The sequence below is a fragment of the Portunus trituberculatus genome, chromosome 16 (genome assembly GCF_017591435.1).
Source record: "Portunus trituberculatus isolate SZX2019 chromosome 16, ASM1759143v1, whole genome shotgun sequence".
NCBI classification, from domain to species: Eukaryota; Metazoa; Arthropoda; class Malacostraca; order Decapoda; family Portunidae; genus Portunus; species Portunus trituberculatus.
Window position 1 is genome coordinate 13,113,599 of NC_059270.1, and position 27,307 is coordinate 13,140,905.

The window sequence follows — 27,307 nt, forward strand, 5'->3', positions numbered from 1 at the left end:
AACAGCTATGATGGTGGTGGTGGTGTCTGATAGTAGTAGTGGTAGGAGTGGTGTTGAAAAATTATGGACAGGTAATAATGGGTGTTTTTGTTTTGTGTAGTGCAGTGTGGTGAAGGTAGTAATGAGGAAATTGATATAGTGATGTTAAATAAGATATGATTCAAGTGGTGATGTGTGTGGTGATGCAGGTGTGTCTGGTGTAGAAGTGATAATAGTGGTGCCGTCTTAAAAGGATAGTGGAAATATTCTGGGGTTGGTGGTGAGGCGAAGTGGTGTCTTGTCTCGCCGGGAAAGCAATATAGTTAAACGTTTCATTCCCTCGGCGTACTCATATGAATAAACATGAATAAAGAAATAGAGACACGTACACATAAAGTCTGTCCATCCATCACCACAACAACACACACACGCATGGCAATATCTCACAACACCGGCAAAAAAAAAAAAAAAAAAATAGATAAAAGATAATATGAAAAATAATGAAGGAAAAAAAATAACGCACACATTTTATAACCGAACACTTTCCATGGATTTTGTCTTTCCCTCTGTCTCTTTTTTTTGTATCACTTATATTTATCCGTTTATCATTTTCCTTGTCCTATCCATTCACTGTCATAATTCTTTTCATCACCTGTCAGAATGTATGCAATGTTTTCCTTCCGTCCACCGCATGAGTCAGGTAACGCTCTCTGTCTATATTTTCCTGTATTTTCAGTGTTGCACCTCACCGACGTCACTGTCTAAGGGCCTGGTTAGCCAAAACAACTTGATCTGCCATTAGCCGCACCGTCCTAGTCCTCGGCCACTCATCAATCAGGCCTCATTTTTTTCCCTCCTCCTTGGCGTGGGAGAGCTGCGGAAAGAATGCCGGGCGGACTTTTTTCCCTCCCCCCAAAGCTTTCCAGTTGCGTCGGGTTCCAGTGTTCAATGAGGGAGGCGCGGCGGGAAAAGTGCGGTGACGGAGGCGGCGGCGTGTGTCTCCCTACCTGCATCACGGCCCACTAATCTGCACTGATAATACCCATTATTATCTTCCTCCCGGGACTATCCTCTTATCCAATAGTTTCAAGTTAATCCCAGTCAGTGTTCTCGCGTCGTCATGGCAACCCAACGACAGCCAATCAATAACCTGGACTCCAGACCTGGTGGGCGGCGCCTTACCCCGACCCCGCCTTGGCTGGCCTTCCATTGGCGGGATGGAGTGTCGGCCACACGCTGACTGGCTAGCGGCGGTGTGCTGGAGGGCGGGAATGGGGTCTGGAGGCCTCGATTGTGGCTATACATTTTGATTAGCTTATGAGGTCGGTCCGCATCAAGAATGCTCCATTAAGTCGGCCATTTTGTCGTCATTTCGGAATTCGCCCGCTATCGTAAAGTCTTTGTCGTTGTCGTCGTCAGTGCCGCGTCTCCTGGAGGTGATCCCGCCGCTGGCAGGGGCGGCAAGCGGCGTCATTGAGGCAGAGGGAGGCAGTGTGTCCCGCCCTGCCTGTCGACCTCGTCCCTGCCTGTTAGCCTGTTGTCTGCTGCTTCTGTTGTCTCTCTTGTTTTGATGATGATGATGATGATGATGATGATAGCAATAGTGATAATGACAATAATGATGATAATGACAATAGTACTGCTGATAAAAATGTAATGATGTATCACTATTATTATCATTATATATTTTTTTCATTATTGTTATTGTTATTTTGGTTATTTTCGTTGCTTCATTGTTAAAATTATTTCTTGTTGATAATATTACAAGTAGTAGTATAGTGATAGTAGTAGTAATAGTAGTAGTAGTAGTGATCGTTATAGAAATAGTAGTAATAGCGATAGAAATAGTGTTAATTGTTGCATTTGCTCTTTTTTTTGTGTGTGTGCGTGTGTGCGTGTGTGTGCTCTGTAAAATCTGCATGTGTTGAATTCATGGCAAATATTTTAAGGTCAGGAAATGCACGTGTCTATCAAATTGTTTTCTTTCTTTTTAATATGCGTGTTTTTTTATTTTTTATTTTTTATTTGATCCTGTATATTATATATAGGTTAAGGGATACACACACACACACACACACACACACACACACACACACACACACACACACACACACACTCTTACACTGAGAGAGAGAGAGAGAGAGAGAGAGAGAGAGAGAGAGAGAGCGACCCTCACACTCGTCACGGTATATAGAGTGCAGAGTGACGCAGACCCGCTTACATGGGAACACTTTGGAAACACATCTTTACCTCTTGTCTTACTTAAAACACCCATGAACAGTGTAGATAGGGGCATTTTTGAACACGATGGACTATAAACCTTTACCTTTTGCACCGCCTATGTTACAAAAGATAATGAAGGTGACGGTGATGATAAAGATTCGTATATTTAAGAGGCATGTTCTCAAACGTTTCTGCGCAACATTCGCACTTCTTTTAAAAGGCTTTTCGTTCAAGTTACACGAATTTCTTTACGTTTCTTGAGTCATTTTAGCAGCATTTCTTCCATATTAACCCCTTCAGTACTGGGACACAATTTCATCATGGTGTTGGATATGATTAGACAATTATATTCGCTTTATGAAGAGTCTATGTATAAGTCTAAAGATTAATGAAGAGATTGAGGGCCATGTCTCAAACGCTTCTTCGCAACAACACCGCTTCTTTTAAATGGCTTTAGTCAATGTTAAACCAATCTTTTTTATGATCTTTGAGATAGATTAGCAGCATATTAAGAAGAAAACACACCTCAGAACCCGGCTAATCATCTCTGCGATCTTTGAAAATAGTCATGGAGAAAGACCAAAGAGTTTCAGAATGTTGGTTGATGTCTTGAGGGGAAGAAATAATAGGAGAAATAGATCAAGGCGTGCTGTGGGTGTTCTCAAGAGAGGTAGTCGTGCAATACAATAAGTAGTTTGTTCAGAACTGTAAGGTTACTTTTTATGTTAGTGATAGAAACTGGAGACGGAGGAACGAAGGTAAAGTTATTGAAACCTTAAGATATGTAGATGTGCTCTCTAAAAACCCAACTGAAGATGATGTTCGTGATGTAGATGCCAGGAAGGGAAGAAGGGAGGATGAGAGTGGCTTGGGGAAAGGTAAAGAAGATTGAAAAGAGCTAAAGAAAGGAAGAAGTGCATGAGGTTGAGTTTAGCTTGAGGAAGGACTGAAAACGATTGGAAAAAGATGGAAAAAAAGAAGAATTAAAGCTTAGTTTTGCGGGAGGAAAATTTAAAGTTAGTGATGGCATTGATGATAGTGATGGTAATGGTGGTGATGCTGAACTCTTGCAAACAACACCACTTAAGACGCAATGAAAACTACAGGCCTTGATCAATTAGGAAATCTTTGTCTTTGAAGAGGAGGAATGAAAAAAAAATTAAGGAAAAGTTTCTGAGTTTTCAAATCTAGGGAAGGTATTAGGAAATTCTTTCTTGGAAAAATATTGTGGATTTTTTGTCTTTTCCTCCTCCTCCTCCTACTCCTCCATCTCCTCCTCCTCCTCCTCCTCCTCCTCCTCCTCCTTCTCCTCCTTCTCCTCCTCCTCCTCCTCCTCCTCCTCCTCCTCCTCCTCCTCCTCCTCCTCTTCTTCTTTTTCGTCCTCTTCCTCTTTTTCTTCGTCCTCTTCCTCTTCCTCTTCCTCTTCCTCTTCCTCTTCCTCTTCCTCTTCCTCCTCCTCCTCCTCCTCCTCCTCCTCCTCCTCCTCCTCCTCCTCCTCCTCCTCCTCCTCCTCCTCCTCCTCCTCCTCCTCCTCCTCCTCCTCCTCCTCCTCTTCTTCTTCTTCTTCGTCGTCCTCCTCCTTCTCCTTCTCCTTCTCCTTCTCCTTCTCCTCCTCCTCCTCCTCCTCCTCCTCCTCCTCCTTCTCCTTTTCCTCCTTCTCTTTCTCCTTCTCCTTCTTCTCCTCCTCCTCCTCCTCCTCCTCCTCCTCCTCCTCCTCCTCTTCTTCTTCTTCTTCGTCCTCCTCCTCCTTCTCCTTCTCCTTCTCCTTCTCCTTCTCCTTCTCCTCCTCCTCCTCCTCCTCCTCCTCCTCCTCCTCCTCCTCCTCCTCCTCCTCCTCCTCCTCCTCCTCCTCCTCCTCCTCCTCCTCCTCCTCCTCCTCCTCCTCCTCCTCCTCCTCCTCCTCCTCCTCCTCCTCCTCCTCCTCCTCTTCTTCTTCTTCTTCGTCCTCCTCCTCCTTCTCCTTCTCCTTCTCCTTCTCCTTCTCCTTCTCCTTCTCCTTCTCCTTCTCCTCCTCCTCCTCCTCCTCCTCCTCCTCCTCTCTTCTTCTTCTTATTCGTCCTCCTCCTCCTTCTCCTTCTCCTTCTTCTCCTCCTCCTCCTCCTCCTCCTCCTCCTCCTCCTCCTTCTCCTTCTCCTCCTCCTCCTCCTCCTCCTCCTCCTCCTCCTTCTCCTTCTCCTTCTTCTCCTTCTCCTTCTTCCCTCCTCCTCCTCCTCCTCCTCCTCCTCCTCCTCCTCCTCCTCCTCCTCCTCCTCCTCCTCCTCCTCCTCCTCCTCCTCCTCCTCCTCCTCCTCCTCCTCCTCCTCCTCCTCCTCCTCCTCCTCCTCCTCTCTCTTGCCTTTTTTCTAATTTCCAGAGAAAAATCTGAGGGCTTGAGAGAGAGAGAGAGAGAGAGAGAGAGAGAGAGAGAGAGAGAGAGAGAGAGAGAGAGAGAGAGAGAGAGAGAGTAATTAATGGTTTTTTTTTTGCACTGAGATTGAAAAGAAAAATCACAAACTCAAAAGCATAATTCGAACTTAATGTTTGCAATTTTCTTTCTGCATTTATATTTTCATTTTCCTTCCTTCATATTACAAGTACAGTCACCTCAATCATAAATGGACAAGAGAAAGGTTTTTGATTGGTAGATAGATAAATAGATAGAGAGATAGATAGATGAATAGATAGATAGATAGATAGATTAATACATAAATTATTAACTCGTATACGCCTTATGTTCAAAATGCCGCTCCTGAAATGAAGCAGGAATAGAACCCACCACAGATGGCTTTAGTGAGACAAAATAATAAATACTAAGGCAAGCTACAACCATTGATTTTTCCTTTCTGTTTTGGTACTAGTTTTCTCCTTCCTAAGTCTCTTCAAAGGTGCATGGTAGACAGTTTATATTACTTTCACTTGACCTTAATCATCAATCTCTAAAAAAAGTATTCCATTATTTATGTATGTCAGGAAATCAGAGCAAGAAAACATGAGTAAAGCAAAGAATAAGAGAAAAACTTAAAAATGTTTCCTTCAAAATTAAACAGGAAAACCAACCTGACATGATTTGAACTACCTAATCATTGGTTTTGCTGGCAGAGATGTCCTTTGGAACTACCTTCTCCTTGTATCGGAACATTAGGTTAAGCTTGTGCAGAAGTTGTAGCAGTTAGAGGGTTATTTATGAAGTAGTTAGTGTTATTTATGAAGTGTTTCAGTATCCTGCGCATATAATTACTGCGAAAAAAAAGCAGCTCTTTAATCTCCGCATTATAACTACACCAGAACACTTAGTCAACCTTATGTAGATGATGTGGTAGTTATAGATGGTTATTTGTTAAATGTTACAGTAGCCAATGGTAGTCACTATTGTATCGAAAGCATCTCCCTCACCATCACTTTCCCTATATAAAATGTTATCTCGTATGATACTCGTCTTATATCTCATCTTTCTCCTGACTATATACCTTATTAACCTTATCTTTCCACATGGTCTGCTATACTTCAACTAACACTCATAGAATAATTGAATCATTACATTAACATGACCACCATTCTCACTCTCAGACACTCTCTTCCTCATCCATCACTTGAACTCACCACTCACCAACGTAGAAACTCACCATTACATTCAGATGCGCACCATTCTCACCTACTCGGCTACATTACCATTCACTCCTGTAATGACGGTTATACTTTACGATCTATACCAAACGACAGATTATTGTATCATCTCTTTCCTGCAACCCCTTTACGTCCATTTCCTCAGATACCGGATAAGCCTTTGACTTTGATCTTCAGTGGGCTTTCCTGTATATGCCTGTTGTTACTCTATAGGTTAGTCTTCTCTACATAAAAAAAAACATTAATATCACTGAAAATCGCACCGTCTCGTATAGCTCTCATAATCAGCACAACCACCACGTACTAAGAGCGGCCCGCTGGTAGAACATGGTCTCCACTTTAAGAAGATCAATAAGAGCCCGTCCCTGTGTCTCTTCCCCTGCCACCCCTCGCGCCGCCACTTCTCAGCCTCCAGCGGCCTGTGGTTACGGCGAGGGTGACGCCACACGGCAGCCTCGTTTCCTTCACCACGGAGACCTGAGCCTCGGTGATCCCAGAGCCGTAATGAAGGAATGAAGAGTCTATGTCTGTATCTGTTTGTTGATCGTTCGCCCCTCCCTCTCTGTCTGTCTCTCTCTCTCTCTCTCTCTCTCTCTCTCTCTCTCTCTCTCTCTCTCTCTCTCTCTCTCTCTCTCTCTCTCTCTCTCTCTCTCTCTCTCTCTCTCTCTCTCTCTCTCTCTCTCTCTCTCTCTCTCTCTCTCTCTCTCTCTCTCTCTCACACTCTCACACACACACACACACACACACACACACACACACACACACACACACACACACACACACACACACACACACACACACACACACACACACACACACACACACACACACACACACTATATACTCAGCAATAGGTTTCGTCACATCATCTGTTATAAAGTATTGGAAAATAGTGCAATGATGGAAAAAGTAAGCCTTCCGATGCAACACAGGACTTTCTGAATTGATCATTAACAGTCGTTCCCTTGTTTTAAAGAGCAGGACACACCAACAATAAGAGAAAACAATGTTATGTGTTATTTGGTTTAGATTTCTCTTTCCTGAAAATACAAAAATTAACTCAACCACGAGCACTGGAAAACCCACAAGGAGCGACAACTGTCCGGGTGACTGTATAGTTCAAGCATTACCTTTATCATTGTCGACGTGTAACGCTCCTGTGGAAATTAATGGTCGTTGTAATTACTTCAAAAGAAACCTGTGCTGTTCGCCAGAAAAATGTTAGTTAGGATTGAAAGATTCTATCGCGTGGCGAGGACTTGCTGGTCAGTTCCCTTGACTGACACACAAGTGCGGCGGTCAGGCATGAGTGCTCTCGGCTCAAGTGAGTATTGGTGATGGGGAACATATTCTCAAGGACTGAAGTGTGCCTGTGGAAGCTGAACCACTACCGAAAACAGGTTATATGTTCCTTTATGGTACACTAAAGCGAAGCAAATTACTGGTTATCAATCTCATAAATTACTTCGACTACTAAATGGAAAAGAACACCTGCCATGAATATTGATAGTAGGAAATGTATTTTTGAAAATTGAAATGTACCTTTGAAAGTGGACCACTACCGAAAACATGCTTTACGATACACTAAAGGAAAGCAAATTACCGCTTACCAATCTCATAAATTAGCTCGACTGTTAAATGAAAAAAGGTCTGGCTGGCTTAATAGTCACCATCTGGGTCTGTGATTACGGTCAAATTGCCGGAAAAATTGTCCTTCGCGAGGGACTTTCACCGCGGCATGCAATTCTATGTTGGCAGTGCACGAGGGAGGCGAGGCGAGGCGAGGCGAGGCGAGGCGAGGCAGTCTTTGTGTGGCTGAGACGCGTCTTCACTGTGCCGTCTTGATGCTGCTGTTGACGATGCACAAAATATTCCTTCCTATAATTTCATGTATCAAGCGATATGAGACAAAAGTCCCCCAGTCTCTTGGAACCACATTTTTAGATCAAGTTAATTGACATGCGTGACCTCTGAGTCTGACCACGGAACAATGGCCGCCACTGTCTCCCCGTGGTCGCAGCCGCGTCCCCTTGGCTGGAGATATCGCCCGTCCCTGCCTCAGCCCCATCGCCATCATTATAACACGCTCTGAGGACCTCATTCCCTCCTGCCTCCACTCCCCATCTTCCCCCCTACCGCCCAGCTCCCCTTCTCCACGGGTTGGTATATCCAGAGGGGACCAACTGCTGTTTTTCCACACCCCGGTGAACACGCAGCAGCGGGGCCGGGCAGCACGGATCACTGGGCACGGCAGCAATGTGTCCTATGCCGACTTTATCATCCTGGCTATACGGAGCATCCCGGCGCGGTGCGGCTGCTGGTCGTGGTGTCCACATTATCGTGCCGCGCGGCGCTGCTATCACGAGGCTGCGGTAGGGCGAGGGCCCACGGGAGCGAGGAACGGCGTGTTGCTGTCATCGCCGGCTGCTGAATGCCGGTCCAGAGTGAGGCAGCCAGTGCTGTACTGCTGTATCCGCCGGCCGCGGCATATGGATGCTAACCTTCATGCTGCCATTTTATTTTTTTCCGTCATGAAGTGTTTAGCGATCTGAGTGTCGGTCGTCTGTGGCGCCGGGCGGTGGGCCGCGTGTACCCTGCTAGCTACGAGTGGGCGTCTTTCACCGCTGAAGGAGGGTACATGTTGGTTTGTGTAGTAAATCTACAAATAAATGGCGTGTGCTCGGGTAACCGTAGTACAGATTTAATGGTAAACGTGTTATATTAAAGTAGTGTATTTAGTGGTCAGTCTCCAGGTTTGTGTCTCTGTTCCCTTATCATCTTTAATCTGGCGGTATTAGTGTACTCGCTTACCTTGCCATCTTGCGCTGCATAGAATGCCTGGAATGTTAACCTCTTCCTTTCTGTTGTTATGCAACACCAATTTCTTGCGCTATGCTTTACAGTCCACAGTTTCTCAGTAGAATCTTTATGTTGCCATTTATCTCCTTTACTGACAATACGGAAAACTCAGCCGTGTGTTTATGGTCCAGGCTTGGTGCAGACTGACACGTGACACTTCAGCGCTTCCCCTTTGCCTTCCTGGCCTCACCATCCTCCGCTGGCAGTGCTGCTGCAGGGTGTTCCCGCCGTGCTTGGCTGTGGCTTGCTGCATTGTGATGAGTTTTTTTTTTTCTTTTTTTTTCCGTCCTTTCTTGTCTAAGGTCGTTAACTCCACGGTGAGTTGCTTTTATTATGTTGGCAAAATGCGCTACTTCTTCTTCAATAGATTTTGCGTGCGTATACTATAATGGTTGACATTAATACGGTTCTTAACGTACTTTTATTTCTATGATGCATTATACGGTGTTTGCGACGCTATTCCAGGCATTCATCTCCCTCTCATCACGGGGTGGTGCCGTGTCGCTCGCTTTGTGTTCTCTGTTATGTGTATCTCCAATGGTTAGATCGCCATGTTGATTAAGAAAAACTCCGCTACTACTTTGCAGTTGGAACAACTTTCCCTACCATAACTATGAATATATTCTAAATTAAGAATATCATTTATCAGAATTTCGTCTACCATGTTGTCTTTGCATCGTTGTTGTTTATTTCTATTATCATTACCATCAACAACAGCAACAGCAACAGCCTCTGTTCCATTACGAGAAAGTCTGAGAGAACATATATGTAATTGATTTGTTTCAGTAGTCTGAGTTAGTATAGTCATGCCTCTTGCATAGCACTACCACCATAATCTCCTTACATGACCATCCATCCTTTCACAAAGCTAGGTTTTCTCACAGTAGTGACGTGCACACACCAGCACATCGCATCACGTCGGTATCTGCTGCTCTGTAATCTCGTCTCCTACACTCGTCATTCCAAGGTATGGATTAACCTTGGAATAAACTAGTTAGTCCTCCTCCATGCCGTATTGATGTACAAAATTTGTACTTGCTTATTTTCTCCTTTGTTTTTTAACGAGTTTATCATTCACGTCTATGCAACCTTAATGTTAACCCCCTTCACTATCATGACACAGTTTCATATTTATTCTAGTTACTATTAGGTGAGTTTGTACAGCTTCAGAAACTCATGTAGGGATTAAAACAGTGAATACTCTGGACCATTAATCTTCTGACACTCCATAAACCTTTGGTAATGTAAATAAAATCGTTTAACCACACCCAAAACTCAAGGTAAAAAATACATCCCAGTAATGGAAGGGTTAAGGCAGAAGAATGCCTACAAATACACAAATCATACTCGTATAGTACTTTCAAAACAACAAAGTACAGAACAGATTGAATGCAGAGACTGATCTTTACAACGTCTACATCTCAATTAGTTACAATCAGTGCGCTTATTGCAACCTACTAAACTTATTAAACATTTATTCACAAAACAACATGCTTCTCTCCGTCCTTGTCGCTTGGTCTCCTTGTCATATTCATCCACACAGTGCAAAAAAAATAGAAAAATACAATCCGACTTTTCCTTAAGAATTACACCGCCTAGGAAGGTGACTTTTTCTGGCGTCCGTCGGTGTGAGGAGGAAGGGAAGCGAGAAAGGAAGAGGAGGAGGAGGGATCGAGGGAAAGGAACGTGAGGGAAAGTCTGGTACACATCCATTAAAAGCTTGGAAATTTGTGATGTGGAATGGGAGGGGAGAGGGGAGAGAGAGGGAGAGGAAAGGAGAGATGGGGCAAAGGGAGAAGAGAGGTTGGAGATGGCCAAGGTGGGAACAAGAATAGAAATACGAAACTCGGAGACAGGAGAGGAGCAGGAGTGTGGATCAGAATAAGAAGAACTAGGAACAAGGATAAAGAGGAGATGTAAGAGTAGAACAAGGAGAAAAGGAGACGTAGAGAGAGAGAGAGAGAGAGAGAGAGAGAGAGAGAGAGAGAGAGAGAGAGAGAGAGAGAGAGAGAGAGAAATAGAGGAGAGAGAGAGGAAAGGAGAGAAAGAACCACGGATAGTAAAAGGAACAATGGACGGTGAGGAAAGAACCTTAGACAGGGAAACTGAAAACCAAAATCAGATTTAACTAGAAATTAGGAAACTATAAGTAAATGATGTAGGAATTAGGAACAAAGAAACACACAAGGACTAGAGACAGATGAACTAAGAATAAGGAAACCAGCACACAAACGTAGAAAAGAGAGACAAAGAAACAGACAGGGGGACAGAGCCACTCGCTAGGGACATGGAGTGAGACTAGGGACCTGGGGACACCCGCCCGTCACGCCCCGCCGCCCCTGGATGGACACTGGCCACATGAACCGCTGGCTAATGAGGCGGGACTGCTGGAGTACACTTTTTAGTACACATTTGAGTACACGCTGAAGCACATGCATAACTTTTTACCCTTTTTTTGTGGTAGCTTTGTTTTAGTTCTTTTTGTGGGTGAAGAGAAGGGTGTGTATTTTGTATGTGAAGGGAAGGGTGTCTATTTTTGTGTGTGAAGGGAAGGGATGTCCATTTTTCTATACGTTGCTGTCTCTGTAGATAACCCACGTAGATATACTGAAAGTGATTACAGTTGTTACTACTATACGCACACACTGATGCACTGATGGGATTTCCATAACTGTATTCCTGCATTAGTAAACTTTCCACCTCTAGTTCTTTCTCTTTTTCTTTTGCTATTTTACAAAATTTAATTAGAAATTTATTATTATCATTTTTAGTACTGCTACTCCCGCTCTCTTATCCTGCATCTCTTCCTTTTCTTCATCGTCGTTGTCTTCGTCGTCGTCGTCGTCGTCGTCCTCCTCCTCCTCCTCCTCCTCCTCCTCCTCCTCCTCCTCCTCCTCCTCCTTCTCCTCCTCCTCCTCCTCCTCCTCTTCCTCCTTCTCCTCCTCCTCCTGTCTCACTGATAGTTAGAATAGAAGAGTTACCCAAACAGTCGTAGGGACCTCGAGGTCTGTTGCTGTTTGGACTTCCTTTTGTATTCCTCCTCCTCCTCCTCCTCCTCCTCCTCCTCCTCCTCCTCCTCCTCCTACTCCTCCTCCTCCTCCTCCTCTTCCTTTCCCATCATGAGCACGTCTACCTCTTGTCTGTTCAGGTTTATGAATTGCATTGTGATTAGCTTTTCTAAATGATGACTTGTGACCCTCGTCCCTCTTACAGCCCCACGACCACTGTCTTCCCTTCACAGGCAATGGAAAGATGTACGAGGTGAAAAATTCATAAATAGAGGTGTCTTTTCAGCTTCCTACTTGATCATTTCAACACTACAGGCAGTTTCCAAGGTTTATAAAGCTACCCATTATTAGTGCAAGAGTGAATGGGAATGTAATCATAGTGGGTAAGTGAATACACGTGCTGAGTAACACCTACACTACGGCTTTAGGTTGTTTGCGTTAGGGCAGAAGAGATATTAAAGGATAAGAGGTTCATATTGTCTTTCTTTTTTTTTTTTTCTTTTTTTTTTAGCGTGGAGGGGTCCATAGAAATGCTTCAGTGAATTTAGTAAAAAGTATGTCTATAAATTCGTGATGATTAAAGAAAAAAATAATCCATACGTATTTTAAATGATTCGTTAGTTTTATAGACCCAAACAAATACAAGTTTACATAGTAGTATAGTGAATGGGTACAAGACCTCTTTATTATTAAAAAAAAAAATGTATACTTCATGACATCTGCAAAAAATTCAAATCTTTCCTGTGGTGCAGCATGGGAGCATTTAATCGATATACAAGTGTTTCTCCTCCTTTACTGTCACATGCACGAAGTGAGAAAATAATGTGTGTTTTAATGCATTCATACCCCGCGAAGTTATTATTTCCATTCCCATTTTCATTTCCTTCTTGAAAATTATGATACGAGTGAAAACAAATGATAAAGCAACTTTCGTGCATTTTACTCAGCAAACGTAAGGAAATACAACTTGTTTTATCTCGTTTTTTCTAACCGAATACTATAATCTTTCTATGGTGTTTTTTTCGAAAATTTATTCTAGCTTTTTGACGGATAGGATGCGAGTGTAAAGTCCGCCACTGTGACGTATTATATTTGTCGAAAATTATGATGATTTTATTATTCTTCATGGTGTATTTCACTCACTACACTCCCTTACAGAAATAATTTCCCCTTCCTACACTCTCGGTACTATGGGAGACGGGAGTAAATTAAGTAATATCTCACAAAATTTGCGATTTTCTCCACTGTATGTTTATCTTCTCTTTGGCTGTCAGTCCACACAACAGAGCGCATGCAAAAAAAAAAAAAAATCCGTGATATGAGTAGAAAATAAGCAAATAGCGTCTTTCCACCTATTTTTTTTTTCATTGGCGTATTTCTTCTGTACATTCTCTTCATCTGTCAATTAACACAATGCAGCTCAGAACAAAAGAATCCTATCTCTTTCCTATCTTCACAAGATACGAGTATACAAAATAAGCAGATAGCGTCTGTTTTTACTTTACATTTCTTTTCTCCTTTGCCTGTGTTTCTTCTTTCCATTCCCCTCAGCTGTCAATTAACACACTACATCCCTGAACAAAAAAGTCCCATCCCTTTCCTATCTTGATACACGAAATACGAGTAGACAAATAAGCAACTGGGATATGTTTTACTATTTTTTTTCCGCCTTCCCTCGCTGCCCACCCATTGTCTCTACTCCGGCCTGTGTGAACCATAGGCCGCGCAGCCCCGCCTTGTCTCCCCGTCTCGCCCACAGGCCAACCTTGCCTCCCCGTCTCCCATTCCCGCCTTGTCTCCCCACCTGTCCCCAGCCTCTCTTGCCTCTCCTCCCTCAACCCTCTCCCTCACATGAGCCGCCACGGTTCCCACGGCCAGCCTCTCTGTCTGACCCCCGTGTGACATTCCTATAAAGTGACCAGAAGAGAGAGAGAGAGAGAGAGAGAGAGAGAGAGAGAGAGAGAGAGAGAGAGAGAGAGAGAGAGAGAGAGAGAGTCAGTCCAGACCTAGAATATGATGGGAAGGGAGATGTTGATGATCATGATCATTTGATCATGATAATAATCAAAATAATTATAGAAGATTAGAAAATGGAGGAGGAGGAAAAGGAGGAGGACGAGGACGAGGACGAGGACAATGAAGAAGAGGGAGAGGAGGAAGAGGAAGAAGAAAAGTAATAGTAATAATGATAATGATAATAATAATGATAATAATGATGATGATGATCATAATAATGATAATAATAATAATAATAATAATAATAATAATAATAATAATAATAATAATAATAATAATAATAATGAAATATAATAATAATGATGATAGTAATAAAGAAAATAATAATAATAATAATAATGATAATAATAACAATAAAAATAAAAACAATATTAATTAAAATAACAACAATAATGATAATAACAATAACAACAACAGCAGCAGCAGCAACAGTAACAAGAACAACAACAGGAGTGATACAGCATTAAAAATCAACAGCAACAAATCATCACCACCACCACCACCACCACTACTACTACTACTACCACAACCACCACCAAGTGAAACAACATTAACGAACAACATCAACAAATCACTACCACCACCACCACCACCACCACCACCACCACCATTACTACTACCATTTCACGTATACCTTTCTCTCCTGCCCTGCGCTGCATAAAAACAGGTGTAATGGGATAGAAATGGATGTTACTCGGACATTATGAATTCAGTAGAACGAGGCAGAAACTTTTATAGCATCGTGGGAGGGAATGAGGCTTTGGAAAGTAGAGAGAGAGAGAGAGAGAGAGAGAGAGAGAGAGAGAGAGAGAGAGAGGATGTTGTATAAAATAGAAAGAAAAGAGAAGAACGAAGAAATGAAGAAAACAAGGAAGGTTTTACGAAGTTAAAGCGAATAAAAAAAAAAGGAGGAAAAGATCAAAATGTGAATCAATAAGAGGGGAGGAAAACTTTTAGATAATCTCTTTCCTGAGTGAACAGGTGAACAGGAGATAAAAAAAAAAAAAAGGGAAGGAGAGGGAGACAGAAAAGAGAAGAAGGGAAAGAAAAAGAGGAGAGGGATTGAGAAAGAGAACCAGGGAGGAGGGTAGACGAGACAAACTGACTGGATATAAATGCACAATCTTTCTAGAAACAGATGTAAAAGCTAGTGAAAAAAGTAAGGATGAAAGGGACGATCATACGTTAACTGCCTGGAAGAGAGGAGCAAAGATGAGGGTCAAGAAAATAAGTGAGAAAAGAATCAAGGAGAGATTGTCTGAAAATAACAATGATTTGGTAGAAAGTGAGATGGAATGACAAATGAAAAAAAAATATATTGAGTTAGGAGTTGAAAGTGTGTGTGTGTGTGTGTGTGTGTGTGTGTGAGAGAGAGAGAGAGAGAGAGAGAGAGAGAGGTTTGGAAAGTAAGTGACAGAGCGATATGAAAAGAGGACAGTATGAAAAAGAAAAAAATGTGAGAGATTTGGACGAAACTGGTAGAGGAAAAATAGAAAGATCAGTAAAACGATTGAGGTAAAAAAAATATATATATATATAATAAAAAAATAGAATGAAATAAAGAATGAGTGAGCGAGTAGGCAATCATGAAAAAAAAAGTATGAAATTGAAGTGAAACAGGAAAAGCAAGAACACAAAAATCAGTGTAAAATAAATGAGTGAGAGAAAAAAATTGAGTGAATGAGTAAATTAATGAGTCAGGAGAGAAAGAGGAAGTGTCAAAAATGCAGTGAGAGAAGATGAAGCAAAAAAAAAAAATATGAGTGAGTGAGTGAGTGAGTGAGTGGGGAGAGGAAGGCCACATCTCAGTAGCAACGTAGTCACACTTGGGGTTACGTGCGGAATGTCTTCACCACCACCACACTCGAAGGATGGTGATGGTGGTGGTGGTGGTGGTGGTGGTGGTGGAGGGAGATAGTAACAGTAGTGATAGTAGTAGTGCGGAATCCACGCATACTAAGCGGAGGTAGATAGGGTATTTAAAAACCATAGCAACGTGTAATTGTTATTATTAGGGAGATCAAGGTAGTAGTAGTAGTAGTAGTAGTAGTAGTAGTAGTAGTAGTAGTAGTAGTAGTAGTAGTAGTAATAGTAGTAGCAGTAGTAAAATACTTAAAAAGATCGCAAATAGTAGTGGTAATAGAGGTAGAAACAGAACAGATGGAATGGTAGTAGTAGTAGTAGTAGTAGTAGTAGTAGTAGTAGTAGTAGTAGCAGCAGTAGTAGTAAAAGTAATAGTAGGTAAGATACTTAAAAATCACAAATATATTACTATTAAGCAAAAGAAAACTCAAATAAGCGATAAAAAAAATGAAAATGAAAGGAAATCCCAGTATGTAAATGAATAAGAACATGACACTGGATGAACACACCAGTGGATGTCTATATACAACAAGAACACTCGAGGTGGATGCAAGGATTTACACAGCAGGTGGATGATGAAGGTGGATAGGCAAATATACGGCCTGGATGACAAGGTTGGGTGAATAGATAGGTGGGTGTAGACGCTGGGTGATAGTTCAGCTTTCTCAGGTGAGGCCGTGTTGGGGAGGGGAGGAGGGGAAGGGTGGGGAGGTGACCAGGGAAAGACGAGAGGGCAGGAGGGGCAGTTGAGGAGTGGTGTCGGAGGGGGGGAGGGGGGCGACATTCCGTGCCCGGTCTTAGGAATGGTGGAATGTGGGGGTGGAGTGGCGATGGAGGGGCAGTGGTGGGGGATGAGCGAGGGAGGGGGTATGGGAAGGCGCTGGTCCACCTGCTCTCAAGACGCTGCCCCCTCTCCCCCCTCTCCCTCCTTCCCATTCCCCTCCCCACCAGAGAAACCACTCGTATCACTTCTCCGTTCATCACCATCGACGCTGTCACCAGTTACTGTCGTCACCGTAATCATCACCATCGTCACTCACCACTTCATGTAACGCTCAGCTGGAAAATTGTGCAATATTCGGTGTAAGAGAGGGAAGAAATGTGTGTCTGGGAGGAAGCTTGCGGAAAGATGATGTTGCTATAGCCTCTAAAATATTCAGTTCAGTGCAAAAAAAAAACATTAATTTCTCTCTCTCTCTCTCTCTCTCTCTCTCTCTCTCTCTCTCTCTCTCTCTCTCTCTCTCTCTCTCTCTCTCTCTCTCTCTCTCTCTCTCTCTCTCTCTTTCTTTGACTAACTCCAAGGACAAATGGAATCTTGGGAAACAGTCTTTTCCCCCATTAATTCATTTCCACAGCAACTAAACATAAACTTGATCTATTTCAATGAAGCGATACAGACACGTAAGCAACACGCCTCTAGTGTATTTGGAACCATCTCAACAAGTCAGCAGCCTTTCGCACATTGCTGTTGAATTCTAAAAACGTTAAAAATGACCTTCAGTAGCCGAGCCACGCCCATTTCGCACCTTCCTCTCCAAACCAACAGAGCACGAGGCAGCGTCCGTCACCCGGGAACCATAAATAACGCCGCGCCGTGAATGACACGAACTAAATACGGTTTGGAAGGAATCTGGCTCCCGCGGCCCTGGGATGACGGACTGTCGTGAGGCGCGGGGCAGTTCTCAGGGCGGTCTGGGGGGTGGCAAGGTGGTATCACTGTATCAGGGGAGGACAAGGTAGGGGGATGTCAGGCCAGGGACGCCCTCCATTTGTCCCTCCGCTATCAGGACCCTGTGTTTCTAGGGGACAGATGGCTGCTCTGATAATGCCCGTGACACTGCGGCAGCCGCGCACCCCACACAAGACTTTTTTTTTTCTGATTTCTTGTTGCTGGACGGATCACCTTGACTTTATATTTATATCTGGTGAGTGTGTGTGTGTGTGTGTGTGTGTGTGTGTGTGTGTGTGTGTGTGTGTGTGTGTGTGTGTGTGTTCGCATCGTTGCTCTCTTGAAAAAGCTTCAAATGATTTTAGTGTTTATCATCAATATTGTGTCTGCGTGTGCCTGGCATAAGTCGCATAATGGGCACATTGCAATGACAAAAATACAAAGTTTTTCATGAATGATTTGTTTGTCAAAGTTACTTACATCTAATAATTTCATGTTAATTCATAAAACTACATATACTCTGTAAGTGCCTTAACATAATGCGAAACTAATCTTATTGCTGCAATAAAGATTCTGACTACATGTCGTTACATCAGTAAAGTTATATGCAGAAATGATAATTATTTGTATTGTTAATGCTATATACTTTCACAACAATAGATAGGAAACCATAAATACAAGACGATGAATGATAGATACAAAATAAATGCAGTGATGAAAAAACAAATACAACACAAGAGTAACCCTTTAACTAACACAGAATTATCAGTCACTCTTAACTGATTAAACAAGACACAACTGTCCCGGGCTTGTCACTAACATCATTACCATCATCATCAGACCATTAGCATAGCATGGTCATATTTCCTGGAATCAATAAAGCTCATGCGTCTCTCATTAACATCGCCTCATTATTGAACCAACTAATATTCTTCGATTCTCATTAACATCTTTGTCTGAGGAAGATAAGACAGTTGGTGCAGCTTCCCGGCCCAGCACTGCACGCACCGCCGCCTGCTGCGTCTGTAAGGGGAATGTAGGAGTAGTTTGGCCGCCAGAAAGCTCCAGCGGCCAGCACCAGTATGTCGCCCTCGGGAAGAAGCGCCGCGGGGGGTGCCACTTATCTGTTCAGTGGAACTTTGTTAATGCACAGGTCCAGCACTCGTCTGAACTGTTGTGTGGAGAGAGAGAGAGAGAGAGAGAGAGAGAGAGAGAGAGAGAGAGAGAGAGAGAGAGAGACTAACTGTTCTTTAATTATTTTGAATGATCTGTTAGGAGTGTGATGTTAATTACGAGCATTATTAAGATGTACGAGGGATAAACCTAACAATAACTGTTTAAGAAAAGACACAGACACTAGTTTTCGAAATTGCTATATCTTTGCAGTCATGAATCAATTAAACGTGAATAAATCGCATATAATTTCAAAAGCTCATGGATAAAGTCTTAAATATTCGTCACTTTTTTATTATTTATACAAGCTTTCTTGATACTTAGTTCGTGGTTGAATAGATCAAGAAATTTCTAATCGTTTACACCTTTTCTTTTCTTTTCACCGTCTTGTTCATGATTTTACACACATCTACAAAAGAAAGAAAATAAAGAAAATAACATCAAACAGCAAACAAGAAATCTCATGTAAACACACACACACACACACACACACACACACACACACACACACACACACACACACACACACACACACACAGGTAGTAGCGAGGGGCGTAATAAAACAGGTGTGGGAGGCAGTAAAGTCGCTAGCCAGGTGCTTAGTGTCTATCTGTTTATTAATTAGCGACCGAGCTGGAGCACTTATACACCCACTAAATTATGTATGAGAGAGAGAGAGAGAGAGAGAGAGAGAGAGAGAGAGAGAGAGAGAGAGAGAGAGAGAGAGAGAGAGAGAGAGACTTTTCTTGCTTACTTGTTCCTCCTAAGTCATTTCCTTTCTAAGTTCATGGAATGTTTTAGTGATAACGCGATTCATGAGTTTTGTCAGTTGTTCTTACGAGGCAAAACTTGGTCTTCCGGAGATTGAAGAAAATATTTGTGTGCGTATATGTAGACGCGATAATCGTTTGTATATTGAGACTACGTATTCATGCAACGATAAGTAAGATATCATTAACGGAAGACGATGAATGATGGATACAAAATAGATACAGAATGATGAAAAGTCAGTAAGGCAGACGTATTAGCGATATGATGATGGTGGTGGTGATGGTGGTGGTGGTGATAATGATGGTGATATTGATATTCATATATATTTTCTTTTTAATTTATACCACGTGGGTTTTTCACGGGAATTTCTGGGCTAAAAGGGATACTTTTTGGGGTACCTCCTATCCCAAAGCCCACCCGCTAGGAAACCGTTGCCCTGAGTGAGGAAGCCCAACCTACACTCGGACCGTGGACAGGATTCGAACCCGAGAGACCCGTCGGACCTCAAAGCACGCATGGTTCCGCTGTACCACGGTTAGGTTAGGTTAGGTTTAGTTTAAGCACCTTCATTTACCGTTTGTTGTTCTAAATGGCTTATTCATCTTTACACAAATGAATGTTTTCCTGCGCTGGTTACACTTCCAAACTCAAGAAAAATTAGAATGGTAAAGCAAATAGTCAATTACGTATAAGTTTAAAGGGTTTAGCGTTTATGTAGATCAAATGTAAATAGATCGGTCTTATTTCTCTGCATTGTTATTGTTGGATGGTTTTGTAAATGGGAAGGTCTGTTTCATATAGCAACCAACACGTGAAGGTCTGGCGGGTTCTTGCAGCTTCCCTTAACGCCTCAGTTTTATTCGATAGTAGTAGTAGTAGTAATAGTAGTAGTAGTAGTAGTAGTAGTAGTAGTAGCAGTAGTAGTAGTTGTAGTAGTAATAATGATAATAATAATAATAATAATAATAATAATAATAATAATAATAATAACAACATCAGTCTTAATAACAATAATGATACGAGGAGAACGCACACACACACACACACACACACACACACACACACACACACACAATAACATCAGTCTCAATAGCAATAATGATACGAGAACACACACACACACACACACACACACACACACACACACACACACACACACACACACACACACACCTAATAAGCCAACCATATACAGAATCACCAACAAACTCTACGTGATAATTAAACCAAACTCACTCACTCACTCACTCACTCACCACACTCACTCAGTCACACACTCACACACTCACTCACTAACTTTCATCCATTCACTCACCCATTCACTCACTCACACACTCACTCACTAACTTTCATCCATTCACTCACCCATTCACTCACTCACCCATTCACTCACTCATTCACCCATTCACTCACTCACTCCAACGATAAAAAAAAAAACACAAACTTAATTAACTAACATAACAGAAGCAATTCCTCTATATTTTTTCCCCTATCTTTAGTTTACCCATAATATATCCTCTCTCTCTCTCTCTCTCTCTCTCTCTCTCTCTCTCTCTCTCTCTCTCTCTCTCTCTCTCTCTCTCCAAAACCTTTTATATCTAGGGAAGCTGTGACTTAATTGCATTCTTGGGTTATTGATTGTACATACGCTCGCTCTCCCTTTCCCTACCCCCCCTAAAAAGACTCCTCTCCCTGCCAGACGTATGATGACACCAGGCTCTCCTTCCTCTCCCTCTCCCACTCCCTCTCTCTCTCGTCCCAGCAGCGATGTCGTACCTTCAGTATGAAAACAAGTGAAATAAAATCAGTGAATCGTGAAATACTGGTTGATTGCACGTAGATTATTTGAGGAACGGAATGTAGCTTCATTTTTTACGCGAAGGGGGAGAGAGAGAGAGAGAGAGAGAGAGAGAGAGAGAGAGAGAGAGAGAGAGAGAGAGAGAGAATTAAAACAAGCTGGGGTATGAAAATATTGGTTGAGAATTTGATTAGAAGTAGGTAACAAGAAAAATTGAAAAAAATATATATAATTGTATTCTATAGAACGATTTGATGAGAGAGAGAGAGAGAGAGAGAGAGAGAGAGAGAGAGAGAGAGAGAGAGAGAGAGAGCGAGAGAGAATGATCGTTAATTGAGTGGCAAACAAAAGAGAAAGAAGAAGGATAACATCACATACTCTTTAAAGAGAGAGAGAGAGAGAGAGAGAGAGAGAGAGAGAGAGAGAGAGAGAGAGAACAACTGGGGGCTTATCTCAAGACAATAAGAGTTGGATTCCGCAGCATTCAAGAATAATATCGTCATAATTTGCTTCCTTGGCGACGCTTCCACATTTTTGCTCCGTTCGCTGGAGAAGAGGAAAGAAACAACGTCATTGGTGTTTAGTGGAGCGTGGGAAGCTGAAAGAGACGTTCTGATTGGTCCAGGGGAAGCCACGGTGATTCCTGGTTGGTGGAGCTCTTAAGTGTTTCAGTTCTACCTGGCTGGAAGTTGATTTGTGAGACGGGAGATGATTGGGTGAATTAATGGCTATAGTTTATTTTTGTTACTTTTCAGCTTGGTTTCTCTCTCTCTCTCTCTCTCTCTCTCTCTCTCTCTCTCTCTCTCTCTCTCTCTCTCTCTCTCTCTCTCATTTTTTGTATTTTCTTAGCTTTTCTTCTTATTTCCATTTTTCTTTTTTTCATTTTTTCTTTTTGTTTTTCTCTTCTTGAAACGCGATTCTCTTCATTATCCTATGCCTTCCTCTCCCATTCTCCTTTTTCTTCCTCTTTCTCGAATAGTTCTCTTCATCCCAGTATCTCTTCTCTCAATTCTCTCTCTCTCTCTTCCTTGATTTTCTTTCATTATCTTTATCTCTTTCTCTTCAGTTTCCCATAGTTTTGCCATATCTTTCTCCCTTTTTTCTTCCTCTACCCACATCTCTCTCTCTCTCTCTCTCTCTCTCTCTCTCTCTCTCTCTCTCTCTCTCTCTCTCTCTCTCTCTCTCTCTCTCTCCTCCTTCTACTACTCTCACCACCACCACTCTCCTACTCCGCCGCCTCTTCTTCCTCCCCCTCCCTCTCTTCCACTCTTCTCTCTCCCTTACGTCCCCTGATAACCTCTCACCTTTGACGTTAATGATGTCCAGGTAACACTGAACCTGGACCTCTCCCATTTCTCTCCCACTCCTCTCCCACTCACTCTCTTCCTCTTCCTTAAACTGAGCTGACTTTTTCCTTCTATCATTAAGTTTATCGTCCATCTTATTCCATCTCTCTCTCTCTCTCTCTCTCTCTCTCTCTCTCTCTCTCTCTCTCTCTCTCTCTCTCTCTCTCTCTCTCTAATGCAAGAATCAAGCATTATTCTCAGTGTTTCATTCCTTTAACTGGTAATAAACTATGGAATACTCTGCCTATGATTTTAACTTTCATTAATCAAGGGAATTTCAACACATTTTTTAGTGATTTTATTATTTTTTTTTCTTTTGCCTTTCTATTTTTTTAATCTGGCGTTTTCATTTTCTTTTTTTTTTTTTTTTACTCTTTGGGTTGTTTAAGAGCGGAACACTATCACTTGTACAGATTCGTCCTCTTAGCCACTTCACTCTCCTCCTCTCAGCTTCTCAAGTCACTGATGCTTCCTCCTTCCTTTCCTCCCTCACATCTTCGCCACTCACTCATTTTACACACGCCTTCACTTGCGCCAACCTGATTTTATTGCCCGTCCTCAACTTTGCCTATTAGTCATTGTCTCGGTCTCCGTCTGTGTCTGTCTGTCTGTCTGTCTGTGTGTCTGTGTGTATCTGTCTGTTTATTTATTTATTCTTTTAATCGTCTCTTTCCTCCCTTTTTTGTTTGTCTATCTGGTTCTTTGTTTACAGTGTTCGTTACTTCTTGCTGAAAAAAAAAATTATGAGTTTAACGTGTTTGTTTTATTCATCGTGTCAAGTTATTTAAAGGCAGTGGTGCTTGGTTAGAAGATACTTAGTACTCACTCACTCACTCACTCATTAACCTCATTCCACTCAATGATTATACGCAGTTGCAAATTTCAAGTAAGGTTTGCTTTTGCATTTCCTCCGTTGCTATAACAACAACAACAACAACAACAACAACAACAACAACAACAACAACAACAACAATAAGACAAAGTTGATCTGAGGCGTCTTGAAAAATGCAAACCTTAGCATGGTGGCTCCTTTCTACTGCGCCTCAGAACGCTTGGCAGGCCTTTTACCAGTATCTGTTGGACCGTCTCGTGCATAGATCATAACTCTAATATATCAGCTTCACGCCAAACTAGAAGTTTTAAGGTGTCATATGCTGCTTTGCTCGCGCCTCTTGTCTGAGTCTGTTGCTATTACTTAGTATGTGAAAATGTATGAAATTGGCACCTTAAATGTTAAATGTTTCTTGTGAGAAGATTGCATGAATTTTTCAAACACTGATTCCTCGAAGAGACATGAAGTCAATACCACGTATTTCTTATCACTGGGAAGGAAATGTCTTTTTTTTATACAAGAAATTCTGTGATTCTCTCATCTTCTTTCTGCATTTCTTCCTCCCTGCGACTTCAACTTGTTCAAAAGAGGGTTACTTAGACCCCTAATTAGAACGGACTATTGTCTACCTTCTCTTCTCTGAACTCCGGGATGCATAAGAGAGTGCTGTCTGAACAATAAACTTTGAAACTCGCTGTATTTCTCTTTACCTGTGACCTTAATTCTTTCACGAGGGAAGTTTGAAGAGACGTCTAATTTTGGATAATCCTTTTGATCCTAACTCTCTGGAGACAGGCACCTTCAATGGGACTTTTATCTGCCTTATGTTAACCCTTGGCCAGAGTCGTTTCATAAAGAATTAATGAAAAAAGCCGACCACTCTAACCAATTACCTCACCACCTCGTCAGCAGCAAAGTGTATGCGTTACGTGGTGCAGCTTTACTATGTGTTCCTGTATATCGTTTCTCGTTAATAACTTTCTAACAAACCAATGAGGTTGGGATTGTACATTAGTGGAGAGTGTATTTAAAGATGTTCTTTTATACTACTGCCTTCACCTTCACCTGCGTGTGTGTGTGTGTGTGTGTGGGTGTGTGTGTGTGTGTGTGTGTGTGTGTGTGTGTGTGTGTGTGTGTGTGTGTGTGTGTGTGTGTGTGTTTTTTTTTTTATACTGCTCATGATAAAATTGTATTGTTTTGATAGTGACTGTATTTTTTCGCCTGCATTAAGTATTGAATGTAAAGCAATATGTGTGTGTGTGTGTGTGTGTGTGTGTGTGTGTGTGTGTGTGTGTGTGTGTGTGTGTGTGTGTGTGTGTTGAAGGGAGGTGTCTTTGCTGTGCACATCCTTGCAAGTCGTTTTTTCATGGAGTTTTATTTTATTTATTTTTTTTTTATGATGCATAGTGTTGCTGACAGTCTCCCAGTAGGGTGCCTCTCTCTCTCTCTCTCTCTCTCTCTCTCTCTCTCTCTCTCTCTCTCCAAAAAAATAAAGAAAATAGATCCGCGCACACACACACACACACACACACACACACACACAGACCAGTCACGCCCTGGTCAGGTTCGGCCTTAATGACCTTGAGTCTTCTCAAGTTGCCTTTTATGTTACATAAACAGCGTAAGACAGCAAGGGAAGGCGGTGTGAAGGGTAAAGGTTAGCCAGACCACGGACTATGGGAACCTTACTCCACTCCCTCTTTTAGTTATCATTTACTGTCTGTTTATCTTATCCCTTGTCTTATCTTCCCTCCCTGTCCCATCTATCCGTCTCCTTTATCTCTAGTTTTATCTGTTGATCTGTCTAGTGTTTTTTATTTTCATTACAATTGGCTCTCTTTCTTTTATCATTTATTGTCTGTTTCTTTTTTCGTATCCCTTTGTTTTATCTTCCCCTTCCTGTCCCATCTGCTCGTCTGCCTTATCTCTTGTTGTGTCTGTTGATCTGTCTTGCGTTTTCCTTTTACTGTACTTCTGAAGACTCGTGTTATCCTTTGCTTCCTCTCATATCGAACACATTGCATTGTATCATTTTGTACTTGCATTCTTCTTCTTCTTCTTCTTCTTCTTCTTCTTCTTCTTCTTCTTCTTCTTCTTCTTCTTCTTCTTCTTCTTCTTCTTCTTCTTCTTCTTCTTTCTTCTTCTTCTTCTTCTTCTTCTTATTATTATTATTATTATTATTATTATTATTATTATTATTATTATTATTATTATTATTATTATTATTATTATTATTATCATTTGTATTATTATTATTATTATTGTTCCACTTTGTCTTATTGTTCTTTTCATGTTTTTGTTGTTGTTGTTGTTGTTTTGTTGTTATTATTGTTTTTTCTCTTCTTCTTCTTCTTCTTATTATTATTATTATTATTATTATTATTATTATTATTATTATTATTATCATTATTATTATTATTATTATTATTATCATTTTTATTATTATTCCTGTTGTTCTTGTTCTTGTTCTTGTTCTTCTTGTTCTTCTTGTTCTTGTTCTTGTTCATTTTCGTCTTCATTTTCTCCTTCTTTTGATTACCACCACCACCACCACCACCACCACCACCACCACCAGTAGTATCTAGTGAGCAGCAGCTGGTTGACACGAGAGTCTTTACCTGAACGCTTGACTGCCTTCGCCTCCATCTTGTGCAGTCACCGTCACTCCCGCGACTGTCACAGGACTCAAGATTGCCAGCGTCTCATCTTACTCTCTCCTTTCGCCTCTGACCACTGCCAAGGAACCTATTTCAAACTCCGCTTCTTAGTCTACATGCACCTAATTGCACCATTTTCATATACTTATCACCAACCAAATTCATAATACTGCACCAACTTTGTTTTCAAGTGAATGTTCAAAAACTAGAATTGTGGGGAAAGAAGTACGCATGTTTTCGAATCATCCCCACTTACCAAAAGCCAACACGAACTTGGGAACACGTGCCGTACGACTTTCTTCCTCTCAAGCTATTGGTTGATGCAAGAATTCGTCCGGCCTACACGTGGCTTTCCCTGCATGACACCTATACCTACCCCTCTTGCATTTCTACCAGTCATCCTCATTCATGATTTAGAGTAATCTTTTTTTTTCAAGGCTTCCTAATGATTCAGCACTAACTCACTCCTCTGGAACTCTGAAAAGCAATTCCGTAATTCCTATCTCTTTTCTTTTTATTTGACTTGACTATTGGTTACTGATCATGAGAATTTTGCTTACTTATCCTATGTTACATCTCTTTACCATTTGAGGACTTCTACCTTACCCTCTTTTGTCTTTTCGTCTTACTCTGATTACTGATCCTGGAAATTTTGCTTGTCACCCATGTTACAACTCCGATACCTTCTGCAGATTGAAACGTGGCTGGATGGTCAAGGTGGCCTGCACTGCAAAGAATGGGAGAATCGAGAAGAAACATTCATTCTAAAGCCTGGAGAGAAAAAAAAGTTTGACTTATTACTTATGATGTAATCCGTGGCGGAGTGACGACATACGGTAAAAGGTAAGAAAAAATATCTCCTACAATTTAAGGTTCAGGGATCATAATATAAGCAGTGGTAAGTACACAGGCACAAAACTATCTTTACTTACGTGGGGGAAAATAAAACAGAATGATACACAATGACAGAAAAAAAAGGAAAATGGCCCCGTGTCATTTCTTGGTATCGAAAACTTTGCTCGTCAGTCTGGGGGTACAATAAAAAGCAGCAGTAAGCACCAGCACATCCCAACACAAATGACGTTCGCAATCCATATCATCAAGCGATTCGATGTTACAGGAAACACTGATATAAGAGACGAAACTAAGAGAAAAACAGGAACTAGACCAAAAAGAAGAAGAAAAGAGAAAATAGAAGAAAAAAACTAAAAGTAGAATAGAAACAAGGATTAGAGCGAAAGAAAAAGAATAAGGCGGAAGAGGAAAGTAAGAAAAAAAAAAAAATAAGGAAAACGAGAAGGTAGAATAGAAAACCAAGAAAAAACAACAATAGGAAAATTTAAAAGTATATTCATGGGTCTGTTGATAGTCTGTTTAATACTCCATCAGTGAGAAAACTCAACTGAGAACCATGAGTACCGCTGAGTACCATGACGCGCTTCCATCTTCTTTCTGCTTACTAAATGGTGGTTTTATACAGCTTCAGAAACTTATGTGGGGAGTGAAATAG

At 41.7% G+C, this 27,307-nt stretch overlaps 1 protein-coding gene across 4 annotated transcripts in view; it reads right to left on the reverse strand.

Moving 5' to 3' along the window:
* The window catches only part of LOC123504574 (transcription cofactor vestigial-like protein 2), an 84,891-nt gene that overhangs the window by 50,927 nt on the left and 6,657 nt on the right, over window positions 1–27,307 (reverse strand). The window contains exon 1 of one of the 4 annotated variants that reach the window (XM_045255188.1): window positions 632–997. The exons of 1 other annotated variant lie outside the window; for it this stretch is intronic. The gene's annotated coding sequence lies outside the window, so the exon portion shown is untranslated. Of the gene's footprint in view, window positions 453–502; window positions 998–27,307 lie in introns of those variants that run through there. 2 more of the 4 variants (XM_045255189.1, XM_045255190.1) reach the window with 2 other exon arrangements.